The following is a 16,605-nucleotide window of genomic DNA, read 5'->3' on the forward strand; positions in this document are numbered from 1 at the left end:
CTTTTTTAAGGCTAAACTAAGCCTTTTCTAAGCCCTTTATAAAGCTTGTATAGATGCCACGTAACTCTTTTTTTCTTTCCACCTACACTATTAAGAAAAAACTGTTCCAAAATTGTTCTTCGGCTGTCCCCATTTGAGAACCATTTTTTGGCTCCAGGTAGAACCCTTTAAGGTTCCATGTAGAACCCTCTGTGGAAAGGGGTCTACCTGGAACCAAAAAGGGTTCACCTATGTAAACAGTCAAAGAATCCTTTTCGGTTTTCGATAGCACTTTTTTTTCTAAGAGTGTAGCAGCACACACCCAGAGACCCCTGTGTGTACCCCGGAGCCTGGCCTAAAACCTTGGCCCTTGGCCCCCAGAGAGAGTAGGACACAGAGATAGCCACAGCACCAGCAGGCTGAGGCAACTACCTTGCTGCATGAGAGCCCCGACGCCGAACCAGAAACTATTGAGCAGTGTAAAATTGTTTTCCACCACGTCCGAGTCTGGGTTGCACGGATGGGGGTTGTACCACTCGTACGGGCTGAACCTGTCGTTGGAGAGAACACACAGACAGTTCAGTCAAACAGAATAACATTAGTGGCCTCTACAATCTCTTCTCTATCCAGTTAAACACACAAAATTCCTTTACTTAAAAAAAAGAACATCGCTTGATGTCGATTTCCTAAAAATAGATACATGTACTGTATATCTGGAGTCATATTCCTGTTAGGCTGAGAGAGGATCTCCTGTCAGATGATTTGGATCTAATATGGCTACAGGTTAATCTACCTCACCTAAAGACTATTCTTGTAGGGAGTTTCTATAGACCAACAAGTGCTAAAAGTCAGTATTTGGACTATAATGTATGTGTGAAATGTTGGATAATGTACAGTGGGGCAAAAAAGTATTTAGTCAGATTGTAAAAGTTCTCCCACTTAAAAATAAAAAAAAATGAAGATGAGGGGGTGAGATCTTGCGTGGAGCCCCAGATCGAGGGAGATTATCAGTGGTCTTGTATGTCTTCCATTTCCTAATAATTGCTCCCAGAGTTGATTTCTTCAAACAAAGCTGCTTACCTATTGCAGATTCAGTCTTCCCAGCCTGGTGCAGGTCTACAATTTTGTTTCTGGTGTCCTTTGGCAGCTCTTTGGTCTTGGCCATAGTGGAGTTTGGAGTGTGACTGTTTGAGGTTGTGGACAAGTGTCTTTTATACTGATAACAAGTTCAAACAGGTGCCATTAATACAGGTAACGATTGGAGGACAGAGGAGCCTCTTAAAGAAGAAGTTACAGGTCTGTGAGAGCCAGAATTCTTGCTTGTTTGTAGGTGACCAAATACTTATTTTCCACCATAATTTGCAAATAAATAAATTAAAAATCCTACAATGTGATTTTCTGGATTTCTTTTAAAATTTAGTCTGTCATAGTTGAAGTGTACCTATGATGAACATTACAGGCCTCTCTCATCTATTTAAGTGGGAGAACTTGCACAATTGGTGGCTGACTAAATGCTTGTTTGCCCCACTGTATGTGTTATCAATAGAGTTGATGACTGGTTGTCATCAAGCTGCCTACTCAAAAAGAAGCTCCAAGCTGTAACCAGTGCTTGCAATCTGGTTCAAGTTATCAGTCAACCTACCTGGGTATTTACAAACAAAACATGAACTAAATCATCCACATGTATTGATCACATGTTTACTAATGTTGCAGAAATCTTCTCTAAAACAGTATCCACACATGCGCCAATCAAGAAACGGACTGTTAGAACGGCGAAATACAGTCAACTGAGAAATCAAGTAAATAAACTAAACAAAATGAAGAAGAAATGTACTATGGAACAAGGATAAATTATATAAAGAATGATAATAAACAGCTCTGTAGTACTTTAAATGAAATTCTAGGCAAAAAAAAGCAATCTTGGTTCCATCCTTCACTGAGGCAGAGGGTTTGTTCATAACTAAACCCTTTGATATTGTCAACCACTTTAGTAACTTTTTTGTTGATAAGACTAGCAAACTTAGGTAAGTCATGCAAACAACAAATGCTGAGCCTTCATAGTCATGCATAATGGATTAAATAATGAAAGACAAGCACTGTAGTTTTGAATTCCACAAAGGGGGTGTGGAAGAGGTGATTTTTTTTTTGTTGCAATCTATAAATAAGGCCAAACCCTCAGGAACCGACAACCTGGATGGTAAATTGCGGAGGTTGGTAGCGTAGTACATTGTGACTTCTGTTTGACACATCTTCCATTTAAGCCTAGAGTACAGTGTGGGCCCTCAGACTTGGAGGGAGGCAAAGGTCATTCCGCTACCCAAGAATAGCAGAGTACCAGGCCGACCAATCAGCCTGCTGAAAGTGCTTAGTAAACTTTAAGAGAAAAATGTGTCTGATCAAATAAAAAGGTGTTTTCCAGAAAACAAACTAACAACAGAGTTTCAGGGAAGGGCACTCAACATGCTCGGCACTGACACGAATAACAGATGATTGGCTGAAAGTAATGGATAGAAACTGTCTCTGCCTAGCCTCTGTCTCTGCCTCCCCTGTCTCCACTGGGATTCTCTGCCTCAGCCTCCAGTATCTATGCTGCAATAGTCTATGTGCCAGTGGGCTAGGGTCAGTCTGTTATATCTGGTATAATTCTCCTGTCTTACCTGGTGTCCTGTGTGAATTTAAGTATGCTCCCTCTAATTCTCTCTCTCTTCCTCTCTCCCTCCCGGAGGACCTGAGCACCTGGACCATACCTCAGGACTACCTGGCCTGATACCTGCACCCTCTACACCCTCTACAACCTCTGTGATTATTATTTGACCCTGCTGGTTGTCTTTGAACGTTTGAACATCTTGAAGAACAAACTGTCCTTAATTATTGGCCATGTACTCTTATAATCTCCACCTGGCACAGCCTGAAGAGGACTGGCCACCCAACAAAGCCTGGTTCCTATCTAGGTTTCTTCCTAGGTTCCTGCCTTTCTAGGGAGTTTTTCCTAGCCACCATGCTTCTACATCTGTATTGCTTGTTGTTTGGGGTTTTAGGCTGGGTCTCTGAATAGCACTTGGTGACAATTCATTCGATTGTGGGAGCTGTTTTGTTAGACTTCAGTGCAGCTTTTGATGTCATTGATCATAACCTATTGCTGAAAAAAAACGTAGGTGTTATGGATTTGCATCCTCTGCCTTATTATGGATTGACAGTTAGCTATCTAATAGAACACAGAGGGTTTTCGTTAACGGAAGCCTCTCTCATGAAAATTCAGTTGAGTGTGGTGTAGCTCAGGGCAGCCGCCTAGGGCCAATATTGTTTTCTAATTTTACAAATGCCCTTCCACTGACCTTGAATAAAGCCTGTGTGTCTCTGTACGCTGATGACAGTATACACTTTAGCTGCAACAGTAAAATAAATAACTGAGACACTTAACATAGAATAGGTAACTAGCAATAGGCTGGTGCAAAATATCTATATAACGGAAAGTATATTTTTTGGGACAAATCACTTGCTCAACGCTGAACCTCATTTAGAGCTATTATTGATTAATGTGGCTAATGAACTGCTGGGTGTCACCCTAGATAGCAAGCTGTCATGGTCAAAACATATAGACTCAATGGTTGCTAAAATGGGAAGAAGTCTGTCCACGATAAGGAGTTGCTCTGCCTTCTTGACATCTCAGTCGACCAGACAAGTCCTACAGGCCCTAGTTTTGTCACACCTGGGCTAATTCCCAGCTGTGCGGTCATGTGCGGCAAAGAAGGACATGCTGTAGGTAAATTGCAGTTGGTCCAGAACAAAGCAGCACGTATCGCACTTAGATGTACACAGAGAGAAAGTGTCAGTAACATTCATGTCAGGCCTTCATTGGAGAACCTATAGGCCTTCAGTGTGTGACAGGTTGGTACAATGGTGAACCTACTGTATAGGCCTTCAGTGGTGAACCTACTGTATAGGCCTTCAGTGGTGAACCTAGTGTGTGACAGGTTGGTGATTCTGAAAGGACAGCAACGGTAATACCAGCGCACTCATGTAGGAGAGAGCACTTTTTGAAAAACACAAAGAGTCAGTGGTGCAGTCGAGGGTTTACACAGGTATGAACCGTATACCCACTTTTTTTTCAGTGGGCATTGCTTATACTCACTGTTTAATCCCTATTTATGCATATCAAAGTAGTGTAGTGGAGGTATACGACTTATCCATTATGTAGTAGATAAATCATGCACAAAGTAGCCTACACAATGGCAAAGCACGTGAAATATATTCACATATGTGCCGCACACATAGCTTAGTTTCAGCATAATTTAATCTGCAGGCAGTAAGTGTGCAGCTCTCAACTTGTTTTGTCATGGAGCAGCTCACAGAAGAATGACATCGGTATCCGGTAGGGTAGGAAAGATGTTTCAACTTATCTACCAGTAAATGCTAACTAAGGCAACAATGGGTATGCAAACCAGGTATTGAAATAGTTAGAAGTGTTGGTTCGTAGGCTATTTGTGATGTGCAATTGTCATCATGTGCTGTTTGCATCAGGGGCGTAGACATGGATGGGCCTGGGTGGACAGAGGCCCAACCACTGGGGAGCCAGGCCTTCACAGGCCCACCCACTGGGGAGCCAGGCCCTCACAGACCCACCCACTGGGGAGCCAGGCCCACCCACTGGGGAGCCAGGCCCACCCACTGGGGAGCCAGGCCCTCACAGGCCCACTCAATCACATTGATGTGGTTTAAGCATTGTTGTGGACTTAGACCATCACATTTGTGAGTGGTGAACCTTTAAAAGAAAAAAGGTGTCATTTTGAGAGTGAAAATCTGAATAATCTATAGGAGAAAAAAAACCAAGAAAACAGGCTTTTTCACACAGGGGGCCTTTCCTTTGCTGGGGGGCCGTTTGGGGAACTTTGTGGCAAAATTAGACTATTCCCACTTCTCCAGGCACCACTACACCCCTGCATAGAGCCGATGGGAAGACAGCAGTCACACACAGCGTGATGTTAAAGCACCACTACACCCCTGCATAGAGCCGATGGAAAGACAGCAGTCACACACAGCATGATGTTAAAGGATAAGCAGTCCATAAAATCTGACATAATAAGCCAGTAGGTCCCAATCATAAGAATACAAAAACACAACCAATCTAAATGTACATCTAAGTATTTCCCAATCTAAATTTACACCCATTGCAAAAAATATTTCACATTTAGCACACAAAGTAACCGGTGACCTAAAGTTTACAGTGGAACTGACAGCGTTTTAACTACTTTGCAGATATGAAACAAACAGACAATCATAATATCAGTCAAAAATGTTAAATTCCCAGTTTATGCTACAAAAGCAACTTTATAAGAGGTTTTAAAAATAGGTTGTATTTGACTCAACGTTCCATGACGTACACTAAGTTATTTTTGGCAGAATAGATGGATGCAGTTCAATGCCTGATTCATATAATTCACCAATACATTTCTTGGTAGTCCAAAACATATTGCTATCAGGTTGTAAATCCCAGCTGGCCTGATACATTGTTTGCCTCCTCCATTTGGGATTCACTGTTTCAGATTCAATGACTCAAAATTCTGGACAAAAACAAAAACAATGTAACTAAGGCTTTGAATGGCAATACAATCAAACTATCAAGGGCAATGATCACAAGTCAGTCATAATGTGGCTAATAGGCCAGTGTAACTATTTATGTAGCAAGCTAAAAACATGGAGCCTAACAGCTAGCTTCTTGGAGGATGTCATGTCATCCCATTGGAGGAGTGGGTGAGTGACTGAGTTTTTCCCCTCATATCGTTTTTTGGTGGCTATGCACAGCTAGAGATGCAGGCGTCATTGGGTTAGCTAGAAAGAACTTAAACGACTGTTATGCAGTTAGCATATCTCCTGCATTCACAAATTCACTCTGGCTATTTACTCCTATTTCAGAGCACTCTCGTCTGAGTGTGCCAAAGTGCAGAACAACTGATGAATTTACAAACGCGCAACACCTGCTGAATATGACCAGTGTCAGTAAACGCAGGCAAAGAAAGTCATAGTTAGTCACAAAGCTCTAGATAACATGTAAACAGCCTAACCAGCTCTGCTAGGGCAAGTAGGGCATTTTCCGGTCACAACTTGCAGACTTGTTTACGTGCTGCTGTGCATTTTGTTGCTCACCTTACTTTTCTACCTGACAACTTTACGGTTTTTACTTTTTAATTACCTTTTATATTTTTAGTTTTTCCCTCATTCTACTTTTTTTCATTCAACTTTGGGTTTCCAAAGCCAAAAGGCTTCGGAGCCATCATCGACTCAGTGGGTTTTGTCCAACATGTCTCCGGACCTACTCACTGCCACAGTCATACTCTGGACCTAGTTGTGTCCCGTGGAATAAATGTTGTGGATCTTAATGTTTTTCCTCATAATCCTGGACTATAGGACCACAATTTTATTACGTTTGCAATCGCAACAAATAATATGCTCAGACCCTAACCAAGGATCATCAAGTCGTTCTATAAATTCTCAGACAACACAAAGATTCCTTGATGCCCTTCCAGACTCCCTCCGCCTACCCAAGGATGTCAGAGTACAAATTAACCACCTAATTTCATAAGAAACTAGCTCTCTGGTATACAGAACATACCAGAGCTCTGAAGCAAGCTTCCAGAAAATTGGTACGGAAATGGCGCCACACCAAACTGGAAGTCTTCCGACTAGCTTGGTAAGACAGTACTGCAGTTTCAAAGAGTTTCAAAGAGCACTTTCAAAGAGCCCTCACTGCTGCTCAATCATCCTATTTTTCCAACCTAATTGAGGAAAATAAGAACAATCCAAAATGTATTTTTGATACTGTCGCAAAGCTAACTAAAAAGCAGCATTCCCCAAGAGAGGATGGCTTTCACTTGCGGTAAATTCATTAGAAAGCAAATTACAGACTCCTTTTTAAATCTGCGTATTCCTCCAAAGCTCAGTTTTCCCGAGTCTACACAACTCTGCCAGGACCTAGGATCAAGGGAGACACTCAAGTGTTTTAGTACTATATCTCTTGACACAATGATGAAAATAATCATGGCCTCTAAACCTTCCAGCTGCATACTGGACCCTATTCCAACTAAACTACTGAAAGAGCTGCTTCCTGTGCTTGGCCCTCCTATGTTGAACATAATAAACGGCTCTCTATCCACCGGATGTGTACTCACTAAAACTCACTAAAAGTGGCAGTAATAAAGCCTCTCTTGAAAAAGCCAAACATTGGCCCAGAAAATATAAAAAACTATCGGCCAATATCAAGTCTCCCATTCCTCTCAATAAAAAAAAAAACTGTTGCTCAGCAACTCACTGCTTTCCTGAAGACAAACAATGTATACGAAATGCTTCAATTTGGTTTTAGACCCCATCATAGAACTGAGACTGCACTTGTGAAGGTGGTAAATGTTATTTTAATGGCGTCAGACCAAGGTTCTGCATCTGTCCTCGTGCTCCTAGACCTTAGCGCTGCTTTTGATACCATCGATCACCACATTTTGTTAGAGAGATTGGAAACCCAAATTGGTCTACACGAACAAGTTCTGGCCTGGATTAGATCTTATCTGTCAGAAAGATATCAGTTTGTTTCTGTAGATGGTTTGTCCTCTGACAAATCAACTGTATATTTCGGTGTTCCTCAAGGTTCGGTGTTCCTCAAGGTTCCACTCACCAGATGATGATCATTTGAAACTTAACTTCTTGTTGAAAGTTATCTTTGAAAAGGGAGAAGCTAACAAATTAGCAAAAACATCCTCTTTGATAACACCTGTTGCAGCTGCTGCAAACTAGCCGACAACAAAAGCTAGCTAGCTAGACCTTGGGAAAACTACTGCTCGCTATTAGCCTTCAAGAAGGCAGTTTCCATACGTTTTTGTAAAAACGGTCCCACTCATTAAGTCAAAATGTGATTGGTTGATTCCACTGCCACTCCAAAATGTTGACCTATGTTGAGTGGCAGATGCCTTTATCTAGCTTCTGATGGCCTAGCCAATGGCTGACTTAGCAAGCAACTGTAGCTTTACCTCCCCAGAGACCCCCCCCCAAAAAAACCTGATTGGATCTTTTTTTCTCTTCAGTGTTGACCCTTTCCTTTCCAATAAAAACTTAAGAGATTAAATCAGAAAATCATTAAAAATAATAAAATAATACTATTTTTATCATTATTATTCTATTATTCTAATAATTATTGTATAAATCCTTAGAACTTCTCTGAAGGCATAGAAGGCCAATTGTTCCCCACTGTGTTTGGGTTAGTAATAACTCAATTTGACCTCAGCATGCATTTTTTCACAATAATGAATTTCTAAGGAATCCATCCATATGTTGTTCTGAAATATAAACACAGAAATACCAGACATTTTGAACTCTTATTTGGTGATTTGACAAAATAACAATCATGGTCTTAAATTGGACTCGCTTTTTTCTGGTCCTGGTCTTGACTTGGTCTCGGTCTTGACTCGGTCTCGCCCCCCCCCCCCCCCCCCCCCCCCCAAGTCTTGGTCTTGTCTCGGACTCGAATTGACGCCCTTACAAGCTTTTACTCTGGCCTTAGATGCCTATTCTCCACTGGAGACCAAACACAAATAATTTCCCCTTTCCCCTAGATCAACATATTGACGTATTCAAATGCCTTCAGTTTATTGTGAGGCCCGATCGATGGAGTGGAATAACACTGTCACTGGAGATAACGTCCCCATCCCTGATCATCTATGGAGCTCATTGAGATTCATCGACTCCCCCTCTCCCTCGACTCCCCCTTCTTCTCTACCTTCTTCCTTCCTGATGCCTCCAGACTCCCTCATGCCCTCCCTATTCCTCCTTTATTATGGTAGCCCTTAACTGCAGTCAAATGTCATAGTGGCTTCATGGGTGTAATGTTATTAATACTTTTAATAATTTATAATTAATACACTTTTTTATACGCAGAAAGTCAGGTGTTTCAATGTCAAACGGTTTTGTTATATTTCAGTCTTCTGTTCTTTATATGAAATGTAATATTGGGATGCAAACTCAAAACATAATACATTTCAACTCTATATCTGCCATGGTATATGTATATTCTTTGTTTAAGACCATAACCATCTGTGTGAGGTGTATACTTTTGGTTCAAATTAGATTTGTTTAGGTCTACCAAGAAACACTCTGTGACCCTGATTTAGCCCACTGCAGTAAAAGCTTATTAAGTGAGAGTGGCATCAAATTAGCAGTGTGATTGGATTAGCATTAGGCATCAGAACCTGAGAGTGTGATTTGGTTAGTATTAGGCATCAGGACCTGAGAGTGTGATTGGATTAGCATTAGGCATCAGAACCTGAGAGTGTGATTTGGTTAGCATTAGGCATCAGGACCTGAGAGTGTGATTGGGTTAGCATTAGGCATCAGAACCCGAAAGTGTGATTTGGTTAACAATAGGCATCAGGACCTGTGTGTGTGATTGGGTTAGCATTAGGCATCAGGACCTTAGAGTGGGATTGGGTTAGTATTAGGTATCAGGACCTGAGAGTGTGATTGGGTTAGCATTAGGCATCAGGACCTGAGAGTGGGATTGGGTTAGCATTAGGCATCAGAACCTGAGAGTGTGATTTGGTTAGCTTTAGGCATCAGGACCCGAGAGTGGGATTGGGTTAGCATTAGGCATCAGGACCTGAGAGTGGGATTGGGTTAGCATTAGGCATCAGGACCTAAGAGTGGGATTGGGTTAGCATTAGGCATCAGGACTTGAGAGTGGGATTGGGTTAGCATTAGGCATCAGGACCTGAGAGTGGGATTGGGTTAGCATTAGGCATCAGGACCTTAGAGTGGGATTGGGTTAGCATTAGGCATGAGGACCTGAGAGTGGGATTGGGTTAGCATTAGGCATCAGGACCTGAGAGTGGGATTTGGTTAGCATTAGGCATCAGGACCTTAGAGTGGGATTGGGTTAGCATTAGTCATGAGGACCTGAGAGTGGGATTGGGTTAGCATTAGGCATCAGGACCTGATTACGTTTGTGCTACAGGAGTTGCCTAATATGGGCATGTCTGATCACCTATACAACATCCAATATGCAGTGATGTGAAGTACTTAAGTAAAAATACTTTAAAGTACTACTTAAGTAGTTTTTTGTGGGTATTTGTACTACTTTACTTTTGATAACTGTTACTTTTACTTCACTACATTCCTAAAGAAAATTCTGTACTTTTTACTCCATACATTTTCCCTGACACCCAAAAGTACTCGTTACATTTTGAATCTTCCGTTTCTTAGCAATTTCTTGCATGGATTAGCCTTCATTTCCTAGAACAAGAATAGACTGACAAGTTTCAGTAGAAAGGTCTTTGTTTCTGGCCATTTTGAGCCTGTAATCAAACCCACAAATGCTGATGCTCCAGATACTCAACGAGTCTAAAGAAGGCCAGTTTTATTGCTTCTTTAATCAGAACAACAATTTTCAGCTGTGCTAACATAATTGCAAAAGGGTTTTCTAATGATAAATGAGCCTTTTAAAATGATAAACTTGGATTAGCCAACAACAGTGCCATTGGAACAAAGGAATCCTCTGTATGCCTATGTAGATATTCCATAAACAATCATCCGTTTCCAGCTACAATAGTAATTTACAACATTAACAATGTCTACTCTGTATTCCTGATTCATTTGATGTTATTTTAATGGACGAAAAAATGTGCTTTTCTTTCAAAAACCAGGTCATTACTAAGTAACCCCAAACTTCTGAACGGGAGTGTAAGTGCTTATGAATGGGATATGGTATTAGGCCAGGCGCACCGGTTTGAGTGTCAAGAATGGCAAAACTGCTGGGTTTTTCACGCTCAACAGTTTTCTGTGTGTATCAAGAATGGTCCACCACTCAAAAGACATCCAGCCAACTTGACACAACTGTGGGAGGCATTAGAGTCAACATGGGCCAGCATCCCTGTGGAACGCTTTCAACACCTTGTAGAGTCCATTCTCTGACGAATTAAGGCTGTTCTGAGGACCAAAGCAGGAGCAAATCAATATTAGGAAGGTATTCTTAATGTTTTGTACACTCAGTGTATACTTCTCACATGAATAGCACCAGGGATATAGCAGAGGGTAAACGCTGTTTTACACACATTGTCAATTATAAAATAAAGTTAGCGTTGTTGTGCATTTACCAACCTTTGTGTTTACCACTACATCCCACTGTAAACTGTAACCACATTTCATCAGTATGACTTTGCTTAGTGTTTATGGTTCTCTGTAATAAAGGGACGTTTATTCCACAAACATGATGAATTGTGGGCCATTAAACTTCCTGCCAGCCCCATCCGACCGCCTGACAGGCCAGAATGTCAATGAGCTCCGTCTCCTTGTAACCGCTGGCGACCGTGCGCCACCGCTCAATGTCCCCTGTGGCATCATGTGGTTTGTGACAGTGTGAAACTCATTGTGTGTGTGTGTGTGTGTGTGTGTGTGAGAGAGGTTTTGCTGTGCGTTCCACTCCTGTATTCCTCTGGGTTATGTTCTGCACACTGATTCCCGCAGGAGAGAAGTGTCACCCTGCGCACACATGCACACTCACACACACACATACACACTCACATACACGTACATGCACACACACAGATGGCGTACACACAAACACAGATGGCACACACACAGACACACAGACAGAGCGCAGACAGGGGACATGCAGAGTCCCACACAGAATAACAAAAGGACTCCTCCTCTCATCTTTCTCTCCTCTCATCTTTCTCTCCTCCTCACCTCTCATCCTCCTCTCCTCCTCTCCTCTCCTCCTTCTCCTTCTCCTCTCCTCTCATCCTTCTCTCCTATCCTCTCATCCTTCTCCTCTCCTCATCCTCCTCTCCTCTTTCTCCTCTCCTCATCCTTCTCTTCTCTCATCTTTCTCTCCTCCTCACCTCTCATCCTCCTCTCCTCCTCTCCTCTCCTCTCCTCCTTCTCCTTCTCTTCTCCTCTCATCCTTCTCTCCTATCCTCTCATCCTCCTCTCCTCCTTCTCCTCTCCTCATCCTTCTCTCCTCTTATCCTCCTCTCCTCTCATCCTTCTCTCCTCCTCTCCTCTCCTCTCTTCCTCCTCTCCTCTCCTCTCATCTCACACTCCTCCTCTCATCCTCTCCTCTCATCCTCCTCTCCTCCCATCCTCCTCTCCTCTTCTCTCCTCCTATCCACAGCCACAAAAACTCATCAGGCACCCTCCTATTAGCCGTCTGCTGGACTCAATCACTCTAGCCGGTTTTATAGATCTGTTTCCCTTCTTGTCTCAGGGCATCTGAGGAGAGGTGTGTGTAGGTGTGTGTGTGTGTCTGTGCATGTGTGTATATGTGTGTGTGAGAGAATGTGTTTGAGTGCATGCATGCCTGTGTACTCTGTGTGTGTGTGTACTCTGTGTGTGTGTGTGTGTGTGTGTGTGTGTGTGTGTGTGTGTGTGTGTGTGTGTGTGTGTGTGTGTGTGTGTGTGTGTGTGTGTGTGTGTGTGTGTGTGTGTGTGTGTGAAGGAAAGAGCCTAACACTGTGATTTGTGCTTATCTAGTGTGTTAGCCAGAAGGAACAATTCCATATGTACTGGGACCTTATTGTGTATGGTGGCCCATGCATTGTCCGAGCTCTCTGAGATATTTTTCGCGACTCAATACGTAGGTGTTCTATGGTTGTGAACACCGTCTGAGGGAATTTCAACTGCGTTTCTTTCTCAATAAAGGAAGAGCATTTAAAGAACTACATTTCGTTAGGAACTGAATAAAAATACAATTTTGTAGAACGTAGGAAAATCCTTCCTTTTAGTCCTTTGGATGTGGATCAATTAGCTGTCAATTCGTTAGAGATCTATTTGTAGGGGATTAAAGAAAACAATATCCTTGACATAAAGGGACTCAACCAATCAATATGTTTGTTGAGTGGTCAATACTTCAATTATGAGAGAGCTCCGCTCAGCAAGTTGACGCCTGGGGGAAAATAGCATATAGCAGGCTTTGAGCTATTACACATCAACACCCCTATGGAAGACATAGAGCGAGTTATCTGATAATGAACACAATGGTATAGAGGCAATCGCCATTGCACTGTTTTAGCCTGCTGAGCTAAAGCCTCCTAAGACCATGTCTTCACGTTTCAGGCAAGGTTATTCACCAGGAGAGCCGCGTGGTTCACCGAACCATTTCCATTATGTTGGCACACAGTTCAAGGAAGTGGATGTGTTATAATACGCACAATGTCAAACACACAGCATGCAGAAACACACAAACATGCTTGCAGCTATATCTGGGTTCATTTCACTGTGTAAACGTAGGACCATGGAAAGGCTACATTGAAAATATAGAGAAACTTACCCAACATACGTTCGAAAAAGATTGCAATAAAATAAGTGCATATTCTGAACCAACTTAGGTGACAGTTGTTGCCTTCCTCTCAGCTGATCATAATGCCAGTAACATTTGGAATAAGTGCATTAACCACAAAACTCTTGGGGTCAAACCAAAGAATACGTAACAGCTGGCACCCCAGAGTTCTGGGGTTAGTTGACACTTTTCTACATAGGATTACGTAGCAATGCTCCAGTCAGGGGAATTCTACTACCCAGCGGTCAGCATTTGTAATGGGACTTCCCAATAACATCATATTCTGTGTGTGAACTGGTTTTCTGGATCCAGATAACCAGATTACAACCATCTAAAGATGTATTTTTCTGGTTGTGAAAAGGGTGTCTCAAAAACATCATTTTACAACCAGCATACAATATTACTTCATAATTATGTCATTGCAACCAGTTTTGCCCACTAAGATACTACTACACTTATAATAGCTAAATAAACATACTGTATTAAATGCCTAACACTGAGCAAACCAATATATAACCAAAGGTCAGACAAGGCCTCACACTGATTGTTTCATATTTTCCTCAGTCTGGAGCCAGGGCATGTCCACAGTACTTTACATAAGATATCTTTACATGAGCTTAAGGGCATAAACACAGTCTGTCAGACTGTCCCACTTCACTGTAAAAGCTTTCCTTTAAGGCATAGAGTTTACATTTTAGAAGTAGAATAACTCCACATTCTGGTTCTAGTATCATGAGTTGCAGAGAAAAGCCACTGTCTGGTTTGTGAAAGCGAGGGGATGGCATGTTACCTGGCTATGACAAACAGCACACAACTGACACCCAAGTAAGCCAGCAGAATATACATCCAGATATCGGGTGAGAGGGGGTTGAGGAAGGAGAAGACGCCCGGGTTGGTTCCATTGGGCTTGCGGTAGAGGATACTTATCCCCAGGGTCATGAAGGGCTTGGAAAAGTCGATGACCTTCTCCCTCACGTAGGTGATGGCCAACGGAGCCACTGCTAGGTCTGCTTTCTGCGAAGAGAGATGGGGAAGATAGCCTGGTCCCAGATCTGTTTGTGCCATCTTGACAACATGTTTGACGTGACCCTGGCTATAGGACAAGACATCAAACAGATCTGGGGCCAGGCTGGTTCACCACATTTGAACCAATTACATTAAAACAGAGATACAGGGGGGGGGGGGGGGGGGGGGGGGGGGTTGTTGGAGTTCACCAATCAGGGGATTTGGTATCACATTAAAAGAGCTGAGATAGACAAGGGACTAGGTTGTTTTATTTGAAATATAACTTACCTTGCTAAATAAAGGTGTAATGTAGTTGGTGGGAACTGGGAAGTCAAAGAACTGAAAAGCGTCCCTATTATAATTTGTGCACCACCCAAAACAGACCCCATTATACTGTAGATATAACCTCTGAACCCATCTGAAGACCATTTATTTATTTTTATTTAACTTTTAATTAAACAGGAAGTCACACTGAGATTAAAAATCAATTTTACAAGAGAGCCCTGTATACATTACAATAAAAACAGAATAATGAAACTAGAGGTCGACCGATTAATTGGCACGGGCGATTTCAAGTTTTCATGACAATCGATAATCTGCATTTTTGGATGCCGATTATGGCCAATAACATTGCACTCCACGAGGAGACTGTGTGGCAGGGAGACCACCTGTTACACAGGTGCAGCAAGGAGCCAAGGTAAGTTGCTAGCTAGCATTAAACTAAAAACAATCAATCTTAACATAATCACCAGGTTGATGATATTACTAGTTTAACTAGCTTGTCTTGCGTTGCAAATAATCAATGCGAATCAAAGTCTACTTCGCCAAACGGGTGATGATTTAACAAGCGCATTCGTGAAATGTCGTTGCACCAATGTACCTAACCATAAACATCAAAGCCTTTCTTAAAATCAATACACAAGTATATATTTTTAAACCTGCATATTTAGTTAAAAGAAATTCATGCTAGCAGGCAATATTAACTAAGGAAATTGTGTCATTTTTTTTGCGTTCTGTGCAAGCAGAGTCAGGGTATATACAGCAGTTTGGGCCGCCTGGCTCGTTGCGAACTGTGTGAAGACCATTTCTTCCTAACAAAGACTGTAATTAATTTGCCAGAATTTTACATAATTATGACATAACATTGACGGTTGTGCAATGTAACAGCAATATTTTTACTTATGGATGGTTCCGTATTTCACTGAAAGGATAAACATTTGTTTTGAAATGATAGTTTCCGGATTTGACCATATTAATGACCTAAGGCTCGTATTTCTGTGTGTTTATTATATTATAATTAAGTCTATGATTTGATATTTGATAGAGCAGTCTGACTGAGTGGTGGTAGGCCGCAGCAGGCTCATATGCAGTCATTCAAGCAGCACATTCCTGCATTTGCCAGCAGCTCGTCGCAATGCTTGAAGCACAGCGCTGTTTATGACTTCAAGCCTATCAACTCCCCAGAATAGGCTGGCAATACTATAGTGCCTATAAGAACATCCAATAGTCAAAGGTATATGAAATCCAAATATTATAGAGAGAAATAGTACTATAATTCCTATAATAACTACAACCTAAAACTTCTTAACTGGGAATATTGAAGACTCATGTTAAAAGGAACCACCGGCTTTCATATGTTCTCATGTTCTGAGCAAGGAACTTAAACATTAGCTTTTTTACATGGCACATACTGCACTTTTACTTTCTTCTCCAGCACTGTGTTTTTGCATTATTTAAACCAAATTGAACATGTTTCATTATTTATTTGAGACTAAATTGATTTTTATTTCTGTATTATGTTAAGTTAAAATAAAAGTGTCCATTCAGTATTGTTGTCATTATTACAAGTATATATATAAAAACCGTCCGATTAACCGGTATCAGCTTTTTTTGGTCCTCCAAGAATCGTCATCGGTATCAGCGTTGAAAGATCATAATCGGTTGACCTCTAAATAAAACATACACATATATGTGTTTTAAAACAATATAATTCAGAACACAATCAACCAAAATAAACATATTTAATAAATGCAATCACATTCAACTACATAAAAGTCGTCAATCAGTTATTAAACTGCCTGAGTGACACCAGCACATCTAACTGCAGTGAACTCGGCAGATTGTTCCACAAATTAGGGGCAAAAAAACTAAATGCAGATTTTCCCAAATCTGTGGAGACTGAAGGGATCTCTAGTGTTATCCATTCCTGGGAACGGGTTTGGTAATTTATGACTCTTAACTTAATTAATGACGTTACATATGGAGGGAGATTCTGTCAGATTGCTTTGGAAATAAATGAAAGAGAACGC

General features: G+C 41.6%; 1 pseudogene; it reads right to left on the bottom strand.

The window, feature by feature from the left end:
* The window catches only part of LOC139414949 (glutamate receptor ionotropic, kainate 2-like), a 154,803-nt pseudogene that overhangs the window by 24,362 nt on the left and 113,836 nt on the right, over nucleotides 1–16,605 (bottom strand).

The sequence above is a fragment of the Oncorhynchus clarkii genome, chromosome 8 (assembly GCF_045791955.1).
Source record: "Oncorhynchus clarkii lewisi isolate Uvic-CL-2024 chromosome 8, UVic_Ocla_1.0, whole genome shotgun sequence".
Classification (NCBI taxonomy): Eukaryota; Metazoa; Chordata; class Actinopteri; order Salmoniformes; family Salmonidae; genus Oncorhynchus; species Oncorhynchus clarkii.